Source organism: Phodopus roborovskii, unplaced genomic scaffold (assembly GCF_943737965.1).
Source record: "Phodopus roborovskii unplaced genomic scaffold, PHOROB, whole genome shotgun sequence".
In the NCBI taxonomy this organism is placed as follows: domain Eukaryota; kingdom Metazoa; phylum Chordata; class Mammalia; order Rodentia; family Cricetidae; genus Phodopus; species Phodopus roborovskii.
In genome coordinates this window covers 43437056-43455680 of record NW_026126511.1, presented here as the reverse complement: position 1 = coordinate 43455680, position 18625 = coordinate 43437056, and the positions used below count along the sequence as shown (strand labels likewise).

The window sequence follows — 18625 nt, the reverse complement described above, 5'->3', positions numbered from 1 at the left end:
AAAGTCGCAGTTCAAGTCACATGCCACGTCTGCACATTCATGTCATACACACACACACACACACACACACACACACACACACACACACAGAATAAATGAATGAATGAATGAATGAATGCAGCAAATTTATATGTTTTAATGAAGCAGATAACTGGAGATGTAGCTCAGATGATGTAGTACTTTCCTTCAGTGGACAAAGCCCTGGGTTCAGTCCCCAGTATCACATAAAACATGCTTGGTGGTTCTCACTTATAATCACCTGGAATGTAGAGGCAGCTGGCACGGAAGTTCAAGGTTATCCTCAGATACAAAGAAAGTTCAAAGCCTGGTCTACAGAATGAGTTCCAGGACAGCCTCCAAAGCTACAGAAAAACCCTGTTTTGAAATCGGCCCACTGCAAAAAAAAGGTAATATACTGGGGCTAGACAGATGTCTCACTGGTTATGAGTACTGGCTCTTCTACTAGAAGACCTGGGTTCAATTCCCAGCATCCACATGGAAGTTTACAACTGTCTGAAACTCCAGTTCCAGGGAATCTGATACCATCACACCAAATACAGTTAAATTAATTATTATTATTATTATTATTTATTAGGTTTTATGAGACAGGGTTTCTCTGTATTGCTTTGGAGCATATCCTGGAACTTAATCTCTAGACCAGGCAGGCCTTGAAAGCAGAGATCCGCCTGCCTCTGCCTCCCAAGTGCTGGGATTAAAGGGTTGTGCCAACACCTGGCCATTTTTTAAAAAGTATCTTAGATGCCTGTGTCTTTGTTCTTGTATTTTATAAAGCAGTTAGATAAATTTAAGGTTAATAAATTTTATATTAGCAGTTTATAGAGATATACTCCCGAAGTAATTAATATGTCTATGAGCTGAGCTGAGCAGGAATCTGACCTGAAGTTTAAGAAAACAAAAGACATACAAAATGATGTCAGAGATGACAACACTTTGTTCTGGTTTTAGTTCCCAACTGTACACTTACAAGGGTTGGTGATTTTTTTTTTTTTTTTTTTTTAAGCAAAGCCAGCCTTTTAATTAATTCCCTATGTGATCACAAAAGCAGTTAAGATTCAAGAAGCTCAACCCTGATCCAAAAGGCTTGGTGAAGCATGTATAAGGCCCTGGGGTTTGAGTTTCAACATTAAAAAAGTTAAAAAGAACCAGAGTCAGGGACAGAGAAAATAGATCCAGAGAGCCCTTAGAGAGAATGCAGCAGAGAGGGGCTGGCACTTCTAACCCTCTGCACTCTGGACAATATGAACAGTTCTTTCAGTTGTTCAAAATCTAACTGCTGTGAAGAGGAAAGTTTTAAGAAATCTGAAGCCATGGTTTTAAAAGTTAGTAATCAGGGCACTCTCCTGCATGAGTTTTCACTAAGAACACACACTATAAAATCTGAAGCACTATGTATTGACAAATTTGTTAAATGCTCCCCAGCTATTTTGTATCAGGTCACCTGGAACCTTCCTGTTTTTACTTGTTGCTTGTTTTGGATTTTGGCAATGCTGTGGCTCTGCCCAGCTCCCATATAAAACACACACACACACACACACACACACACACACACACACACCCCTTATAAATTCCCGCCTTTAGCTGGGCTTGTTTCTAGATAGCTTTTCTTAAATTGTCCCATCTATCTTTTGTCTCTGACTTTGATTTTTCTTTATTTCTGTATACCTTACTTCACTCTTACCCTGTAACTGGGTGGCTGGCCCCTAGCATCCTCTTCTCCTCCCTCCTTTTCTCACTCACCCATCTTCTCCTCACAGAGTCCTCTTTATTCTCTCTGCCTGCCAACTTCTGCCTATCCCCTCTCCTGCCTATTGGCCCCCGTTCAGCTCTTTATTAGACCATCAGGTGTTTTAGACAAGCAAAGAATCACAGCTTCACAGAGTTAAACAAATACAACAAAAAAGAATGCAACACATCTTTGCATCATTAAAACAAAAGTTCCACAGCATTAACAAATGCATCACACCTTAAAATAATATTCCACAATGCAAGCCTCTATTGATGAGCTACATTTCCCAGACCTACATTTCTTTGTTGTTCTTTTGTTTGTTTGTTTGTTTTTTGAGACAGAATTTCTCTGTAGCTTTGGAGCCTGTCCTGGAACTCGCTCTGTAGACCAGACTGGCCTCAAACTCACAGAGATCCACCTACCTCTGCCTCCTGAGTGCTGGGACTAATGGCGTATGACACCAATGCCTGGCTCTTTGTTGTTCTTAATCATCTTTATTTACATGTGTGTATACTTTGTCCCATTTCGAAAGTGGTTTTAACAAAACTGACTACAAAGAAATTAAAGTTTTCTTTTATTTACAAAAAGTGTGTATTATAATTAACTAAACATTTTCTTACTGTTGGATAGATGATTTAAAAATTTTTTACTTATTGTTACTAATTATATTGCTATAAACATTCTCTTAAAATTTTTACTTATTATTGCGAATTTATACTGCTATGAACATCCTTGGCTTGTTGTTGCTTCTGAAACAAGCAGCTCTCTCTGTAGACCACCTAGCCTTAAACTCTAGACAATTCTGTTTGAGTCTCCCACGAGCTTGAGATTCTAGGCCCGGCCCACCACACCCTGCTAGTCTCCTTGTGTATTTCCTCCCTGAAATCTTTGATTTGTTACCCTTTGATGGGTATTTAGGAGTCAAATTTATCAATTATCTAATGCAATCTAACAAAATGTTCATGAACACAGTGACTTAAAACAACAAGCCCTTACTGTTTCTCATAGCTATGGACTGTGAATTCAGAAGACACACAGCAGGACTGACCTGCCTGTCTCTCTCAGCCAGACATTAGTGGGCCCAAGGCTAAAATCATCTGAATGCTGGTCACTCATTCATCCAGTTGCCTGTCAGCTGAGGCTCTCTTCAGGTTTTTGATGAGAATAGCTGCATGTGGCCTTTCATGTGACTGAGTTCCAAGGACAAGCATCCAGAAAGAGCAAGCCTTAAGGAAGCTGTGTGCTTGACAGGTAGTCTCATATGCCACATCACACCTTTCCCAACTCAGACTGTTGCAGCATTCTCAAGCCCACTCATGTTCAAGGGGAAGAGAAGTAGATACCACCTATACATGGAGAATGGTACAAAGCCGAGGCCAGGGTCAGTGCTAAGCCGTTTACTGGAAGTAAAAGGCCTGGAACTGTGGTTCAGTGGTAGATGAGGCCCTATGTTCAATCCCCAGTACTGCCTATTCCTACTCCCAAAGGAGAGAAAACTACTAATATAGGCCCTTGGCGATATATATATATATATATACATATATATATATATATATATGTGTGTGTGTGTGTGTGTATACATATATATGTATGTATGAATACATGAATACATATATATACATATATATGTGTATATGTACATACACATATATATGTATATATTTCTTTTGTGTTTGGTTTTGTTTGTTTGTTTAGTATTTGTTTGTTTTTTGAGTAGGGGTTTCATGATATTATCTTGGACAGCCTGGATCTCAATACACAGAGCAGGCTAGCTTCAACCTTGCTTTGACTGTCTTGTTTGCCTGCTCAGTGCAGGGGTTACCAGCATGCCCAGCTTACAAGTACACTGTTCTGTTAGCAGTGGGGAAGCCAGACTGATGCAGTCTTAAAGCATGCAGAGTATGAAGTATGCTCTACCATGAGTTACACCCCCAGCCACACATACATGAGAAACTAACACTGGCTGCCTTTTTTAAATTAAAAGAGAAACCAAAATTTGTACTTCACGATGACTCATAAAACAGATAGTGAGCACACCAAACCAAAATGTGCATCACAGATTATCAAGGCCCAAGGCAAAGCCTTGAGATCCATGTCTCAAGAGAAGACAAATTAAGTCAAAAGCAACTGCAGGCACTAGATTCAATCTAACACTGGAGCTTTGCTACTTCTAGCAACTCTCTAGTTTACACTCACTAGTTCTTGCCCAGATTGCAAGCTTCTGCCTAAAACCTGATGCTATTATTCTAGCAGCAGTACATGATGAGCACCTGCCACTTTCACCGGAGAATTAGTTTCCTCTGGATCTCAATGCTTGTTGAAACATGTGAAATAATCTAACACTGCCCCCCATGTTTTTTAAGGGCAAGCAAACTGTCAATCTCATCTCTTTTGTTCTCTTCCCTGTGGTTCACAATTCTAGATTGTCATAGGCCCCCATGCCTTCCTTTATCGTTGGCACTACCAAGCAAGACCTTTACCCTTGCCCATCAACAAATTCAGAATAGTTACTCAGATACTTGGAAAGGTAAACAATGCAAATCAAATTTTAAAAAATGGACTGGTGAGCCAGCTCAGCAGGTAAAGGGTACGTGATGCACACGCCTGGTGAGCTGAGACCTATCTGGGGAACACACTTAGAGGTGGTAGAAGAGAGCTGCCTCCACACACACATCATGCTCACACACATAAGTAATACTATTTTCACTATTTTTAAAATTACTTGGCTATCAAAGGAAGACTTCTCTAAACAAAACAAGCAGATGAACAAATTAAAAAGGAAGATCCAAGTGGCTATGGGGTATTTCATTATTTCAAACTAAATACAAATTCTTGTCTGAGTTTCTGTGTGGGACACCCAATGTGTCATCTCCAGAACTTTATATGCCACTGTGCTGCCTCTGCCAACCAGATGACAGAACGAATCATTATCCAGGAAATGGGCCAGTGCTTGAGATCAAACATCTGTCATGAAAGGCTTGATAAGCATTCACAGCCTATCAATAAAGGGGTACAGATCTCAATGGCTCACCTCCCTCAAGTGGTAATGCCCTAGTTTGACTAAATAATGATCAAAAGTAGAGACAGAAAGAAAACAGAAGCCACAGCTGCTTGAAATGCTCAGACTGGTGTAAGAGACAAACTGAACTAAAGCAACCCCACCATACAATGCAGGCCACCTAAGCCAAGCACTGTTCTTCAGCATCAGAACCCTAGACCTCTCCCCCTTCCTGATGCTGCAAACCTTTAATACAGTTCCTCATGCTGTGCTGACGCCCAACCATAAAATTATTTTGTTGCTACTTCATAACTGCAGTTTTGCTATTATGAATCATAATGTGAATATCTGATATACAGACATGTGACCCCTGTGAAAGCATTGTGACCCACAGGTTGAGAACGACTGCCCTAGACACTCAGGATTCTAGTCCACAAACTAATCTGCAACTTCACGGGAGCTCATGCAGACTAAAGGCAAAACCACTCAGATTTTAAGCACCCCCTGACCAGACTACTAACTTTACTTCAACTCTTATACCTTTCGCAGACTTTCTGACTGCAAAAGGTCGCATTACTTTCTACAATAAGCTAAATAAATAAAGTTTTTCACCACGGCCGTGCCCCTGGTGGTCTGCAGTGGTGGGCTTTACACTTCCAAGGAAGCAACTGGTGAGAAGGGTTAGAAGAATTTTACTAAATACCTTAAAATATACAAAATATAGTTATTAATAAGTCAAAAATAAATGATTTAGACTTGCATTTCGTTCCATTATAAGTGAATCAATCAAGAGTAATATTACTAATATTCAATCTAGTTGGAGTAATGCTGAATGTCAGAAGATTGGAAATTCACTGTTTCTATAAGCCTAGAAAATTATTAAGATGGTATTGAACTTGAGATTCTTATTGAAAGCAAACCATCGGTCCAGTGAGATGGTTCAGTAACTTTCAAGTACAAGGTCTTGGAGTCTAATTCTTATAACCCACAGAGAAAAGGTTGGCACACAAAAGTCCAGGACAGGGGAGGCAGAAACAGGAGGGTCCCTGGGGCATACTGCCCAGCCAGAACATCTTTAATACCAGCACTGGGAAACAGAGGCAGGAGGATCTCTGTGAGTTCAAGGCCAGCCTAGTCTACAGAGTGAGTTCCAGGACAGCCAGGTCTACACAGAGAAACCCTATCTCAAAATAGTAATAATAATGATGATAACAACAACTGTGTGTGTATACATTCACAAGCAGTAAGAGATTTTAACTGCTGAGTCATCTCTCCAGCTCCCAAAGATTTCTTAAAATCACAGCTATTATTTATGGGCAGAGGATACAAGTCCCTGAGTCTGATCCTAGTACCACACAACACACACACACACACACACACACAGAGAGAGAGAGGGGGGGGGGAAAGAGGGAAAGAGAGAGAGGGAGAGAAGAGAGAGAGAGAAGGGGAGAGAGAGGAATGTAAAACTATTCTTTTATTCTTTTAATTAAGGAGCATCAAAAAATACCACAAATCTCTTCAAATCTAACAATTAAAATTACTGTTAATATAATAATATATGCATTATTATTTTTGTTACTTGAATATATTGTTTTACAGTCAGTTATGCTGTAGACATTATTTTTAGTTTAGTAGTAAGCTACTCAAATTTTCTTGTGCAAATAAATATCCACAGTCCTGTGACTTTCAGGTCTACTGCTGTGAAATACTAAAGGGTTTGCTGCTGGCATGCTTTGTTAATAAGAAATAATGTGTCAACAAGCTAAAAGCTTACTTACTGACCAGTGTAGTCTGCTCACATATGAATAATCAATACGGCTTTGGTGTCTTTTGCCTACTTTTCATACAAATGGCTAACTTTATTCTTTAAATATAGATGACTAAAAATATACTCACATATTAAAGCAAGCTGGAACCTGGTCATACATATTATGTCTCCCTAAAGCATGCCTTTTAAAAGACAGAATTACAAAATAGACAGTATTCAAAGCACATCTTATCTATCTAAAGCAATCAACTTATCGCCACTCAGAGGGGCTGTTTGTCTTCTTCTTTCAGACTTTCAGTAAGATTTCTCAGCAGCCTATCAGTCCCACAGCCTCATTTTAATCAAAGTAAGTTATTTGCATGAAATCTACATAACTTTATTGTTTAGCCTCCACAACTACTTTTTAAAATAAATGCACTGATGTTTAAGGACTACTTTATCTGACAATAATTTTTCACACATGTACACACAATTAATTTGTGCACATTCCCATCACCTCCTCCCCCTATCCTTCTAGTAAGGCATAGTGGTTTACACCTGGAACCCTAGCACTGAGACAGCTGAGGCAGAAGGCAGATGACTAGGAAAGTTTTCAGCCAGCTTGGACTAAACAGCAAGACCCTGTCTCAAAAACTAAGAGAGTAGATAGGACTAGAGAGATGTTTCAGTGGTTAAGAACGCTTTCAGAAGACCAGAGTTTGGTTCCCAGCACCCACATAGGGAGGTTTACAATTGTTCCAAGGGATCTATCGCCCTCTTCTGGCTCCATTGAGTGTGTGCACATGTACCAAGAGATTACAAGTGCTTGCCACACCTGGCCTTTTACAGGAGTGCTAGAATCAATCTCTGGTCCTCATTCTTGCACAGCAAGTACCTGACCCACTGAGCCATCTCCCAGATTCCTACTCCCTGATACATAAATCGAAGCATTATGCCATGGGCTGAAATGAAAATAACCTCAGAAAAAAATTAAAAAAACAAACAAAAAAAAAAAAGAAAAAAGAAAAAAATTAAAAAGAAAGAAAATAACCTGAGAGATCAGTCATGTCTAAGTGTAAGCAACAACTATATAGGCAGAATAGGACAAATAATATGCAAGGTAACAGGGAAGTGGTTATATGTCATAAACCTGAATCAAATCAAATTCTTACAGAAACTTTTAAAAAGTTGAGGACTTCAACTATTATTAATTTGTTTGTTTGTTTGTTTGTTTGTTTGTTTTTCCAGACAGGGTTTCTCTGTGTAGCTATGGAACCTGTCCTGGCACTCATACTGTAGACCAGGCTGGCCTAGAACTCACAGAGATCCACTTGTCTCTGCCTCTCAAATATTTTCAACATATTTCACACCTAAACACTAAAAACTGTAAGAAACTTGAAGCTCTAGTTTAAAGAGAGCCAAGATAAAAATACTAAACCATGATGCGTACCAGGGAGGCTGAGGCAGACAATTCCAGGCCAGCCTGGTCTACAGAGAGAGTTCCAGGACAGGCTCCAAAGCTTCACAGAGAAACCCTGTCTCAAAAAACCAAAACATCTAAACATTTCATTTACCTTTCTGGCGTCAACTTCAGTATGTGAAACAGGCTACAAACTCACTGAACTCTTTGCTATAATTAATATTGAGGCATTTTATTCTTCTGTCATTTACTTCCAGATTCAGATTGTTGAGCTCCTTAATTTTATTTAAAAGCAACAGACTTGATTAGGCATGATGGCACACCCTTTGTAAGCTGAGCATTGGGGAGTTAGGGGGTATAAGGATCAGTTCAAAATCCTCAGCTACTTAGCTGGTTTGAGGCTACCTCATCTGTTTGAGATTCTGTCTCAAAACCAACAAAAACTCAGAAAGCTTTGAGGAAATAAATCCACTAGCCACAACTAACATCATCTTTGATATTATTAAGACCTAGGAAAAACTGGTGTGTGGGATCATACTCCGTTTCTTTATGAAGCTTAGACATCACAGTTTCATCTCCCACACCAGGTGAAGAGACTAACAATTCAAGTCAAGCCATCTAGTGTCATCCTTTTAAGGCTGAAAGATCATACATTACTAACATAAACACTCAATATCTAATAAACCTACATTTTTATTTCCAGCCTAGAATTCTGGGTAATAATGATATTTGTTAAAAGTGAAGTTCTGCGATCTTTGGTAGACAATAAGATTGAAGGATTTTTAAAGTAAAATCTAAAATGCCAAGGGGAAAACACTAGGGAAATAATTGCATTATTGTTAAGTAATTACATATCTATCTCACTGTGTGGTAGCATGTAGCATGTATAATATCAACACAGGAGTCTCCATTGAAGAATCTTACATTCTAGTTGAGATAAAACGATTTACATAAAATAAGATAGAAAAAACCATGTATGATAGCATATGTCTATAATCTCAATACTTTGGAAGCAGAGGCAGGAGGATCACCTCAAGTTTGAAGCCAACCCAGCCCATGTAGCAAGTTCAAAGCCAACTACCTATCTGAAAACCAGAAGAATCTATCTAAAAACAAAACAAAAAGATATAACCACAAATGTGAAATACACAAGTACAGAAGACTACACACAGAACCTCTCAGCACAGTGGTTAGTGCTGTGGAAGACAGACTGCAAGCTTGGGAAATTACACAACTAATGATGGCTGGAGAAATTTGAACTTTGGACAACACCAAATTCATTTATTACATTAAAAGAAAATCTGTTTAGCTGTCCTTCAACTCTTGCACAAAAATTAAAAAATAGATATACTAAAGGAGAGAAAAGAAAAAAATTCCAGATACGTATGTATACATTGTACATTTGGAAATTTTAAAACTTTTTTAGATTTAGTTTATTTTACATGTGTGAATGTTTTGTCTACAGGTATGCATATGTACTATGGGTGTCCCTAGTGCCCAAAAAGGTCAGATGAGGGAGTTTGATCTCCTGAAACTGGAGTTATGGCTATAAGCCACCTTGTCAGTGCTGGTAATTAAACCTAGGACCTCTGTAAGAGCAGCTAGTGCTCTTAACCAGTGAGGCATCTCTCTAGCCTCCATATGGATATTTAAAATAAACTACTTTTAAAAATATAATTTGTTATAAAGTGGTACAGCAAATAATATACACACCTACATGCCAGATGTGTAAATATAATATATCCAACTTTTCCATATCCATTTCAAAGTTTTAATTTAATTAATTAATTATTTATTTATTTTTAGTTTCTGAGACTGAGTTTCTCTATGTAGTCCTGGCTTGTTTTTAACTATATGTATGTGGGGTGTGTATGAATACAGTCCCCTCAAAGACACCAGATATCTTGGAGCTGGAGTGATAGACAGTTGAAAACTACCTACTATGAGTGCTGGGAATTGAACCTGGGTCTCCTGGAAGATCAGCTAATGCTCTTAACCACTTAATTCATCTCTCCAGCCCCCATTTCAATGAAGAAAAAAAAAATACCACAATGCTACTCTTCTTCCTTCTTTCTCACAGGTTAAATAGTACATTAAAGTGGTATATTCTTCTCATGTGTGTATAACTTTGTTACTAATGTGTATTTTGAATTTTTACACATTTTAAAAATTTAAATGGTATTAAACTGTGCATCCTTTTGCAACTAACATTTTTAGACTAACCAGAGCTTTCAAGACTTCTCTGGAATGGGGCCAAGGCACCCTTGTTTTTCATCATGGTTGTTACTACCTCCACAGGAAACCTAGCTTTTAACCACCTGTCAGTTTCTGTTATATTACTTTACAGTGTTTCCAACTCAGAAGCAAAATCTTAATCAAACCAGACTTATAAATGACTCAAACTATAAAACTGAACTTTTGGTGGGAAAAGTTATTGGTGTTGCTTTTATAAAGGAGAAATATTATAAGAAGTTTTGTGTTGATGGTACTGTTGAGTAGCATATTATTTTACATATGTAAATGCTAGGCAAGCTGCCAATCACTAAGTTAGGCTCCCAGCCCACTGAAATTCATCTTGATTGTGGTGGTCTATAGGCAAGATGACATAAGTAAGCAAGGAATATAATGCACACAGAGAGAGAGAGAGAGCAGGGGACCATAAAAAACAACCACCTCTGGATTTATACCAATACCACTCTGTTGTTTAGGGTCTAGTACTGTGGTGGTGTGTAAAGTTGACACTAAGGCAAAGGGGAACTTAGAAGAGGGGTCTGGGGGTCTTTTATACACTTTCTTGTAACATTTGTGTATAATTAACAAGGTGAAGATTAAATTTAAAATTAAGTTTTCAAGATAAAGTACATTAAAAAAAATTCTACCACCTTTTTATCATCAAATTCAAGCTGATATGTTACATAATACACACCTAGCACCTAAACAGTATAAGTAGCATAAGCAAATAAAAGTAAAATGTAATTAGACCTGCACAATGAAAAAAGGCCACACTGGAGATGACCACTTTAATCCTAAGGTATGAACAATAAATCTGAAAATCGACTGCCTACAGGTGGCTATTTTTAGATTACCGTATGTTCTTATCCTCATGGCACAGGAGAATTTGTCTAAATAGCTACCTCTGTTCACCACAAACAGCTTTGCTTCGTTTCTATTTTAAGCCAGCAAACCTGCCCTACATTTGCATGGTTGTTTCCTAACCCACTCACCTGCCTTTCTAGTCATGAACTACTCACTACAGAGGAGGTTTGCTTGAATACTGAAAATCATAGGTTCTTTTTAGGTTCTTGCATAGCTTACTGGAATGAGAAATCTACTTCAGTGACCTGACAGGGATGCTTAGAAACCATTCCCTCTGTTCTGATGTTCACAGTATTCACTGTCAAAGAAAAGCCAAGAAGCAGTCCTCCTGTAGCTAATCAATCAGTGTCAGTCAACAGAATAACTTTTTTTCTAGAAGGCACAGGAGTATTTTATGCAGGTAGGAGGCTAAGACAGAAAGATAATGTATTTGAGGAAAGCCTGGGCAACTTAATGAGGCTCTACCTCAAAAAGGAATAAATAAAAGGAAGGACTAGAGAGCCTGCTCAAAGATTAAGAATGCATATTACTCTTGCAGGGAACCCAAGTCCAGGCACCTACACTTAGTGGCTTACAACCATCAACAATTCCAGCTCCAGGGGTCCATTACCCTTTCTGGATTTGAGTCACACACCCACACATCCTCTCTCTCTCTCTCTCTCTCTCTCTCTCTCTCTCTCTCTCTCTCTCTCTCTCTCTCTCTCTCCCTCTCTGTCTCTCTTTCTTTCTCACACACACACACACACAAATAAAACAAAGCTGCCTTTGAGGGCTACGTGTTATTAGGTAGGTGTAGTTATTTAGATAAGGGTGTTTGTGTTTCTAAGAACTGGGATTATTGAGAGTGATCTCCCATTTTTGTAATAGAATGCCTATATACTCTTATAGCACTTGAAAGGCAGAGGAGGCACAAGGCAAGAGGATATCAAGTTCAAGGCAAGCCTGACATACATAATAAGATCTAGTTTCAAAAAACTAAAGACAAGAGTTGGCAAGATGGCTCAGCAGGTAAAGGCTGTAGTTGCCAAGCCTGATAACCTGAGTTCCATCCTAGTAATGGACATGGTAAGAGAGAACCAATTCCTGCATGGCCCGGCCTTCCTGTGAGACCCACCTACCATCACCACCAGCAAATAAAAACATAAATGTAACACCGTTTATTATAGTTACCTTGCCATGCAACATACATCAAAAGATCCCTCCTTTCTATCTCAAACTCCACACCCTCCAGTCAACAGCTCTACAGTGATACCATGCTTTCTGTAACAGTGTGGGGTAGTCAAAATAACCAGCTGGAAACTGAGGGGACAATAAAGTGCTTCACTTGGAAAATCTGTTTAATCCCCAGAATTCATGTAAAAGCTCTGGCCTCCACGTGCATGTGAACCACATACACAAAAAGCCCATAAACAGATGAACCTCCCCATACAACAACACAACAATAATAATAACTTTATGCTGGACAATGGTAGCATACACCTTCAATCCCAGCATTTGGGAGGCAGAGGCAGGTGGATCTCAGAGTTCCAGGCCAGCCTGGTCTACAGAGCAAGTTTCAGAACAGCTGGGACTGCACAGATAAACCCTGTGTCAGAAAACAAACAGAACAAAACCCCCCCAAAAAAAACCCCACACAAACAAACAAAACCAAGCCTAGTGGTGCGTGCCTTTAGTCCCAGAAGAGGCAGGCATGAGCTTGAGGCCAGATTGGTCTACAGATTGAGTTCCAACACAACCAGAGCTATTACACAGAGAAACCCTGTTTCAAACAACAACAACAACAAATTAGTAACAATAATAACAATGTTATAATAGCCTTGCTTGTATGGCTAAATCCACCTTTATTATGCCAATTTTACTTTTCTAATTTTAAACAAAGCCTAGCCACCCATAGAAAAAATACAAATTAAGTCTCATCTTTTTAGCCACTGATCATAACCGAAATTTAAAAGATTATCAATTTATAGACTATGGGAGCAAATCTTTCGCACCAGATGTGGTCTATGTAGTCATCTACTTTTTCACAGACATTAGTCACAGGCAGCTCTGTGGTTCTAACATTTGTTATATTTTTGAGGAGGCTATTAACTGCTATATTCTGTGAGCATATTCCAAGCAGTGTTTAATCTTCTAAATACAACCAAAAATGTGTTCAACATAGTAAGAATTTATCAATACTGTTTATGCACAGATTTCCAAAATTCTATGTACACTACAAACACTGACATTTTACAATTTTTCTCCTTAAGTAAAGTTTAAATCTTTGCAAAGTGAAGGAAAATACGGTTGGGAACCACAATATATTACTGTCTTTATTTCACATGCCAGTTTACATAGAATAGGCTTCCAGTTAAAGTTCATCAAGAGTTACGATTAATACCTACCTCTGTGTTGGGGCCTCAAATATTCTAAGCAAGCTCTACCAATGAACAACACCCCCAGCCAAAGACTAACTACAGGAATAACTGCTAGCATTTACTAAGTACCTACAATAAGAACGGTGCTAAGCATTCCACATTTAAATTCTGAGGTCAGTGCTAGCTCCTATTTTAAACCCACAAAAAAGAACAATAAATAACAAAAGTCATGCAGGTTGTATTGAGCAGAGCACATTCTCTTTTCTATACAATATCCAAAAACTAAGATTCTTATAGTTACACTTAAACATTTCCTAGGGACCAAGCCATGTGCTAGACACTTCATTCAGCCTTAAGGATACATAATTATTGCCCTTGAAAACAAAACAAAACAAAACAGTTTAATGTAAAAAATATTTGGGGAGGGAGGGTGGTACTCAACAGTGGACCTGGGGTTACATGCACACTAGGCAAGTGTTCTACCACTGAACTACAGTGTGAAAACACTCCCAATGTTTGTAAGACAGGGGCTAGAAAGAAAGCCAGGTGGTTAAGAGCACTTGTTGCTATTGATGAGGACCTAGGTTCAGTTCCCAGTATTCACAGAGTGGCTCACAATACATGTAAACGAACACGCATACCCATAAAATAAAAAGAAATCAATCTTTTAAAAAAGTTTGTAAAGCAGTAAGATTATTAGTGGGAATTAGTGGAAGTTCATTAAAAAAAAAAAAAAAAAATAGCCGCTGCTGGTGGTGGTGGCGGTAAAACAGCATCTAACACATATATGCAATTTTCTGCGTGCCTCCCACTGCACTTTGGAGAGTCAATTAATCTTCCCAATTACCCTGTAAATTCTTCATTATTGCTCTTCTAGACAAGCAAACTGTCCAACTGGTCAGTCCATGGCCATGCAGCCACCTACTACACCTAAAAGGAAGAATTTGAACCCAGGTAAATATGACTTTGAAGCCATGATCTAAAGTCATATCTTTGTTGTTGTTTTCAGTTCTTACTTAGTTTTTATTCATAATCATAAACTTAACTCTGCAATCCAGCTAGACTTGAGGGGAACGAGAAAAATATGAAACCCAAACAATTTCAGTGAGAACAGAGATTACAGGGCATTGTGAGCAGATGGGGTGGGGGATGCTTTGTTTTTATTTTTTGAGACAGGCTTTCCTTGTGTAGCCTTGGCTGCTGTCCTGGAACTAGTTGGGTAGACCAGGCTGTCCTTGAACTCAAAAAGCTCTTCCTGCCTTTGCTTCCAGAGTGCTGGGAAAGGTGTCCATCACCACTGCCCAGCCATTATTTTTTTACAGCCATCTAGTAGAGAAAAAAATGATCAGAAGTCCTCTCAGTTCAATCTTGAAAGACAAATGGATGAGATAGGTTGTAGGACAAATTCTACACGGAAGTAATGCCCCAGTCACAGATGCAAAACACCCAGAGACCTTCAAGCAGTGGTTAATAGGTTGGAGATGTGAGTTGTTGAAGAGGAAGTGGAGAGAGGTTAGTGAGGTTTAGCATGCAGGGCGGTACTGTTCACCAACTTAGAACCTCCAGATAGGAAGTACCCATGAAAGAGTCCAAGCCTGAGAAGAGTCCTTTACATCACTCACAGGTCCTGGGGGGCAGCATGGAGAATAAACAGTTGGGGCAAAGGGCCACTCAATGGATAAGAAAATGTGAGAGGGCTGAAACAGGTTATTCAGAAACCACAAGTCCAGCTCATCTCATCTGGTGGGACTGGCTCTGCAGTAAAAAGGAGAAGAGCTGAAATGACTGTAAGCTTGTCACTTGAACCAATTACTAACAGGGTAAGTGGTGTGGTAAAAGGACAGGAGGTAGCTTAGAAAGTCCTTTCTCCTCTATTCATCAACAGTTTTAGTATCTATGCCTCAACCTTTCCTCCTCACTTCAGTCTAACAAAATAATAAGAAAAAATTACCACTGCAATCATCTATCAGTGTGATATTTTAACATTTGTATTACTATAGCTTAGGTTGATAAGCCTTTTTTTAAATACATCAAAATAATCTTGCTATCCTCTTTAATTTTTTAAGTTTTATTTTATGTGTATGATTGTTTTGCCTGTGTGCACGTATGTGTGCTATATGCATGACTGATGCCCACATAGATCAGAAGTGGATGCCCTGAAACTGGAGTTACAGATGGTTGTGAGGCCCACCCTGAATGTGGGTGCTGGGAACCAAGCCTGGACCCTGGTAAGAGCAACAAGTGCTCTCCAAGCTGAGCCACCTCCCTGCTTCTTTAGTCCCAGCACAGGGAGGCAGAGGCAGGTGGATCTCAGTGAGTTCTAGGCCAGCCTGGTCTAAACAGCGAGGCTCCAAAGCCACAGAGAAACCTTGTCTTGAAAACTGTTACATTCTACAAATGGCTGTACCATGAGGGTCCTAATGAAACTGTGAGACATGCTCTCATTTCCACTAGCCAATTGGCAATTAAGTAACTCCAAATAAGACATTCCAAAGACTACAAATGACACAATTAGATAATGGAAAAGTACTCTATTCCTACTTAACATGGCCTAAGAAAGGGCTTTAAGTATTTGTTACTTTGAGTCCTTAGTATTTTTCCTCTTAACTCATCTGGCAACTTAGAGACATTATAGTAAAATGTGATTATGTTATTAGACTGGGCACATAGCTCAGTGCCACAGCACTTGTCCATCACACACAAAACTCAAGGCTCCATCTCCAGAACTGAAAACAAACAAGTGCTAATGTTGCTTTGTAGAAAGCTGTACTATCAAATGTCTAATATAAAGCTTTGGTCACAACCAATAACATAAGCTAAACAGAGCAGCTTATCCCCTCTCAAGAAAGAGAACGTCTTTTCATAGTCTTGAGTTCTATTCAGATGTATAATCTCAATAGCAGTAACTTCAAGTGTCCTAAAGATTATTGACTACAACTGCAAATCAAGCACAAACCAAACCCAGGGGCTGGCAAGCACAAGTACATACTGTAACTCTTATTTACAATGAAAATTCATATATGAAGTTTTTTGAGAATTGGTATTGTGATACCCCCACTGAAAACTTAAGGTGCCAATGTAGGAGAAGAAAAGACTTTCAAACTATGCTTATACCATCTGCATCCTTCATGGGAGCATTTACGTAAAACTACAATGTTTATGTTAAAATATGAAAGATTTTCTAATGGACACTTTAATGTGTGTGACTTGTTTTCCTTTTCATTTATTTATTTATTTACTTACTTACTTATTTATTTATGCATTTATGCATTTATTTGTTTTTCAAGATAGTAGCTTTGAAGCCTGTCCTGGAACTCTCTCTGTAAACCAGGCTGGCCTCACAGAGATCCCTTGCCTCTGCCTCCCAAGAGCCTGGCTTTGTTTTCTTTTTAATTCAAAATTCTCAGGAGATGGAAATGTAGGGGAGTATTAAAAGCAGCTATTTCAGGCATGAAGTTTTTGTTTTCTTCTCTTTCTGCCTTCCAAGTTTCATGATTAGCATGGTTCAGACTACATTTAAAAAAACAACAACAAAAAAAAGCAAAAACAAAAACAAAAAACCCTTTTATGACATAAAAAAAAGAAGATACCAAGAGGGGAAAAAAAAAAAAAAAAACCCACCTCCAAACAAGAAAAGAAACAAGCTGGGCAGTGGTGGTACACACCTTTAATCCCATCATTGGGGTGGCAAAGGCAGACGAATCTCTGTGAGTTTGAGGCCAACTTGGTCTATGAAGCTACACAGAGAAACCCTGTCTCAAAAAACAAGATAAAACAAAAAAACAAAAAAACCTGAAAATGAGGGAGGGGTTCCAAATGGAAATAATTTCATAACTCAGTTATTTTAATTCCTAGTTCTCTGCCCCAGATACCAGCAGCAAGACCCCAATTCAGAGCCTCTGCTTTAGAGGTTCACAGAATCTTGACTTTCAAAGCAGAGAAACAAGTGAACACAGTCAGGGTACACTGTAGATAGCACTTAAAAACATTTAACGAGTTAGTGGCATCCTAAGAGGTTTTAAACATAAAAGAAGCTGCAGAAGAAAGCAGCCACCAGACAAATGCTGGACAGAAGTTTACCTCTTCATCATCATAGACAGCATTCTGCTCACATAACCTCAGTACTTGGAACAGGTGATTCCAGGAAACTAGGATGAGGTTGTTTCGATTTGTTTTTTAATCCTTGGAGGTTTTCAGCTGCTAAGGAATTCTCTGCTAACCACTCAGGTAGCTAGAGACCTAGTATGAAGCTGGGTACGATGCACACACCTGTAAGCACAGCACTTAGGATGGTGAGGCAGGAAGGCTTCACTAATCTGAAGGCCAGCCAGAGCTACATAGCAAAATCATGGGGCCAGGGGACGGATTATGAAACTGCTTTCATGTTTCTTAATAGTATCTTAAGTTTTCACAATCATTTTGTCACTCATGTGATTCAGGCTAGACAAGAAAATTATGGCAAATGAGGTTATTAATCAGAAACAAGTGTCAACAAAAAGGCAAAGTAAAAAGCTAAGTGTGACATCAAATGTCTTTGATTGAAGCCCTGGAAGGCAGAGGTCCATACAGTGAGTTTCAGCCATGGCTACACAGTGAGACCCCATCTCAATACATATATACACACACACACACACACACACACACACACATACATACATGCGTACAGTTATGATGACAGGCTGGGCTGGAGAAATGGCTCTTCTATTAAAGACTAAGTCTCACAACCAAAGGATAAAAATATTAAAATGAAACCCATTATTTCTGATACCAACAAAAAACACACATACACAAAAGGCAACTCCCCAAACAAGGCCCCAAAGCAAGAAAGAGTAAAGCAGGTTTTCTACCTCCTTCGGTTTTAGAAAGCTGCATTCAAAGAACATTTAAAATACAATCACCCACCCACTGTTCTTCAAGATTTGCTCTCACAAAACAATTAAGTAGACTTTAAAGTTAACAGGAAATAACGAAACCAAAAATAACGGGTGTGGCATCACCTCCAATTCAGCTTTGGAGCTGTGAATAAAGGCAGACAACTATCCAGGCAAAGAGTATCAAATCAGGATCGGGAGCCCAATACAATAGGCAGTTCCCTGCTCACACAGTCATGCCTGGCTTCTTTTCTTTCCTTCCTTCCTTTTTTGTTTTTGTTTTTTTTTTTTTTTTTGTGGGGGGGGGGTCTCAAGTTGCCCAGACTAGCCTTGATTTCACTTTGTAACTGAGAAAGACCTTCAACTCCTGACTCCTTTTGCCTCTACCT

The 18625-nt window shown here is 39.0% G+C and overlaps 2 protein-coding genes across 3 annotated transcripts in view; one reads left to right on the top strand and one right to left on the bottom strand.

The window, feature by feature from the left end:
• The window catches only part of Reep4 (receptor accessory protein 4), an 816909-nt gene that overhangs the window by 565489 nt on the left and 232795 nt on the right, over positions 1 to 18625 (top strand). The gene's annotated exons all lie outside the window — the stretch shown is intronic.
• Ppp3cc (protein phosphatase 3 catalytic subunit gamma) overlaps positions 1 to 18625 on the bottom strand; it is a 60589-nt gene that overhangs the window by 39358 nt on the left and 2606 nt on the right. The window lies entirely within an intron of this gene.